At 40.7% G+C, this 4,181-nt stretch overlaps 1 protein-coding gene across 1 annotated transcript in view; it reads right to left on the reverse strand.

Moving 5' to 3' along the window:
* Positions 1 to 3,941, reverse strand: part of LOC107608309 (beta-galactosidase 13-like) — a 7,458-nt gene extending 3,517 nt beyond the window's left edge. The window contains exon 1 of the mRNA XM_016310136.2: positions 3,937 to 3,941. The gene's annotated coding sequence lies outside the window, so the exon portion shown is untranslated. The remainder of the gene's footprint in view (positions 1 to 3,936) is intronic.

Raw genomic sequence — 4,181 nt, forward strand, 5'->3', positions numbered from 1 at the left:
CCATATTTTCCGATCTATCTTTGAATATTTCTTTTCTTCCCTCCTTCCTAATCGCTTCCACATCCTTAACTTGTCAATCACCCCGCCAGCCTCGTTGACAACTAATCTATTTACTGTATTTAGCCTATTAGTTGTTTTTGTCCCTTTTTTTTTCACAAATGTATATTCCCTTCTCACATTCTTTATTCTTCAAAATTTATATATGAAAAATGCGCCCAGCAATTTAGGGTTATAATGAGCAATACTTTTAATTAATAGTCCAATACTTTTAGTCTAACAGTTTAATCATATATTTTCTTAGTTATTTTTTTTTAAATATTATTAATTAATTATAACTGTTAGCATATAATTAAAATTAATTAAAATTAATTAGTATCATTTATATTTATATAGCATATCTCTGTATTTATAGTAGGATTTTGTGTTTTTATTGCTTTAACTCTTTTAGCACCTATATATACATTTGTATATTTTACCTTTGATTTACACTCGATAATACACTCTTCAGTATTACTCTCTTATTTCTAACATGATATCAAGAGCATAGGTTTTTTTATCTATGAAAATTACTCTATAGCCCTTTTGTTTTTCTTCCGACAGTATTTTTTGTCTTTGATTTTTGTTTCTTTCCCGATGCTTCAATTCATCACTGCCGTTACCATCTTCTTCGTCTCGTTGTCACGAGTTCAACGAGTCCAGAACCGTCGCCGAAAACTGCTGGACGTGCCGCCATGCACCGCTACAAGTCCCTACCGCCACCAGTGTTCTTCCCCCTTTCCAAATTCATCTCGTGCCGTCAGATTGGACTTCCTGATCAACGGCTCTGACGCTATCCATGTGTCGTGCCCGCACCGGTCCACGCCCAACACGCCATTGATCCAATCCAACCTGTCAGACTTGCGCTTAGACCCGACCTATCCCATTTGGTTGACCCGCGTGCTGAGTTAGCACTGACATGGTTCCTTCCTGCATTCAAACGCTACCACGTGTCCTTTCTTGGCTGACGTGGCAGGTAGTGGGACCATTTCTAAGGTTTTTTATGAGCTCTTTTCTATTCTGCTATTTATTTTCTCATTTTCTGCCCCAAATTTGCATTTTTCTATCCTCTCTTTTATCTCTGTATTTACTGTTACGGAAAAATCAGATATTTTTGCTGCGACAGACAGAAATGGTAAATTCTGTCGAAACTATAACTGTTTTGGGCACCTCTGCTCACACTGTCCTTTTATTGATGTCACAAATGCCAATAGAAAGGTCACATTAGCTACAATTGTCCACAACTGTTCTACCATTATTGCAAGCTCTCGGGACATATGGTTACTACCTATCCTACTCGCATACCAAGACTTGATCAACTCAAGTATCGTTCTCATCCCAACTTCTCCAAAAATGTGTCTGCTTCTATTATTGTTGCTACTACTGAATCTACCACCTCTGCTCCTCTCAACCCATCTCCTGTCTCTCTATCTGATATTGCGATATGCGTCTCTTCTTCAACGTCTTCTCTTTCTTTCTGGTAATACTCCTACTACTTTCTCAACTCCTCCATCAGGTAATTCTAAATGGTATTTTGATTCCAACTGCTTTCATCACATGTCTCATTTGCATCATCTTTTATCGTCTTTGTTTGCCACTACAAATGCACCTTCTGTCAATACTACTGATGGTTCCATCATGCACGCGACACACAAGGGTTTTATTTTCCAGTCAACTCTTACTCTCTCTGATACTTATTACATTCCAAAATTGAACTTCAATCTTATTTCTATTAGTCAACTTGTTGATCTCGGTTTTGATGTCAATTTTTCTATTTCTGATTTATGTACAGGATTATCGGACGGGACAAATCATCGAGACAGGACGTAACGTCGGAAGGTTTTTTAAACTTGAGAATCTTCATATTCCTCCTGAGGTAAATCTCTGTGATGCTTCTTCTCCATCTACCCTTCACTTGTGGTATCACCGTCTTGCCCACAACTCCTTAGAAAAATTATGTCCTCTTGTGTCTCAAGGTATTTTAGGTCAGGTTAATAATGAGTCTTTTGATTTTATTTCTTGTCAAACTATCAAACAACCTACTTTATCTTTTTCCAATAATTTATCTCTTACTTGATCTACTTTTGATCTTATCCACTTTGATGTTTGGGGCCCCGCTCCCACCACTTCTATGGGAGGGGCTAGGTATTTTGTCATTTTCATTGATTATTATTCCTACTTTACTTGGGTTTATTTGATGAATAATCGCCATGAACTACCTTAGATTTGTATTAATTTTGCCACTATGATTAAAACTCAATTTTTCAAGGTCATGAAAGTTTTCCGACGCGATAATACTATGGAATACCGTGACTCCAAACTTTTAACCTTTCTTGCAGAACAGGGTACTTTGTTTGAGTTTTCATGCCATGGTACATCTCAATAAAATGGACGAGCTAAATGCAAACACCATCACATTCTTGACTCTGTTCGTGCAATGCTTATTTCTTCTTCGTGTCCTGAGCGTACTTGGGGTGAAGCTGTTATGACTGATGTTCATGTTATCAATAGACTTCCTTCTTCTGTCCTTGGTAGCATTACTCCCTTTGAGTGTTGTTCATATCCTGGGTCGAGCTATCCAACCTGGGATGTTCAGCAACAAAGCGACCGACCTCTTCAGGTCAGGCTATCCGACCTCTTCTCAAAGAGGTCGGCCAAATCGACAGGAAAGCCCAAAGAAGGGCCCAAAATCAAGGAACACGACCCAAATCCTAAGGCAGCCGAAGCCTACAGAGAGAAGGGCGGTTACCTTGAAGATAAGCTGACCTCGCCCAAAGATAAGATAAGATAAAGATAACTAACTTATCTCATCTAAAAAGGTCACTCCACACTACTATAAATACACTAGAGCACCCAGGTATAACTCATACTCTGATTCTACAAAAAACCTGCTTAATACCCAAGCTAACTTAAGCATCGGAGTCTCTTGCAGGTACCCCCCACCCTCCGGTGACGAAGGATCAGCAGCGCATCCAGTCCAACAAGTCAGACACGACAGCTCCGGACACGTCATCTCCGACCATCACAGAAGATCTCGTCCGAGATCGACCTACAGTTTCAGGTAACCCTCGGAACATTGGCGCCGTTGCCGGGGAACCTGGAAGTCATCCCATCACCATGGCGGATGACCATGACAACGACCACGATTCAGATCTGGAAGATAGAACGCCGCACAAAAACGCGGACACTACACCAAACGATACTCCTCAACCTAACAAAAACAACGATTCATCAACTGTGGGAGCCATGGAGGCACTTCAAGATCGCTTAAAGCAACTCAAAAAAGAGGCAGAACATCAACGAGAAGCTGAGAAAAACCTACAAAGGGAAATAAGACGACGCCGGGAGTTGGAGGACAAACTCCTAAAAATTGAAGCCGATCTCAAGGCCAAAGCTAATCGATCCTCTAATGAGGATAGCTCTAGCAAGGACCAAGATCCGTTTACTAAGGAGATCATGAAGACCAAAATCCCAAAGGACTTTAAACTTCCAGATATGACATTGTACGATGGCACTACAGACCCCGGCCATCATCTCAGCAATTTCAGAAGTAGAATGTACCTCACCAACACCTCGGATGTAGTTCGTTGCAAAGCCTTTCCAACGACTTTAACAAAAACAGCAATCAAGTAGTTTGACAATCTACCTCCTAGATCCATCTCAAGCTTTGACGACTTAGCCAGGAAATTTCTGGCCAGATTCTCCATCCAAAAAGATAATGCTAAACATGCCCCGAGTCTATTAGGAATCAAGCAAGGAGATCGGGAAAGTCTTCGCAGCTACATGAAAAGATTCAACAAAATATGCCTGGACATACAAAGCCTACCAATAGAGGCCGCCATCATAGGCCTCATCAATGGCCTGCGAGAAGGACCTTTTAGTCAATCTATATCGAAAAACACCCCACATCTCTGAACGAAGTGCAAGAACGAGCAGAGAAGTACATCAACATGTAGGAAAACTCTCGACTAGGGGAGACCTCAAAATCCGGATTCCCCTATCCCTCCCGCGATAAGGATAAAGAGTCCAAAAAGAAGGAAGATCGACATGGGAAAAAAATGAAAAAATATCACAATTACACCCCTCTTCGGGTGTTCCTTGTGGATGTCTACAGAGAAGTCTGCCACACTAAAAAAATACCCCCA

Source organism: Arachis ipaensis, chromosome B07, assembly GCF_000816755.2.
Source record: "Arachis ipaensis cultivar K30076 chromosome B07, Araip1.1, whole genome shotgun sequence".
NCBI lineage: Eukaryota > Viridiplantae > Streptophyta > Magnoliopsida > Fabales > Fabaceae > Arachis > Arachis ipaensis.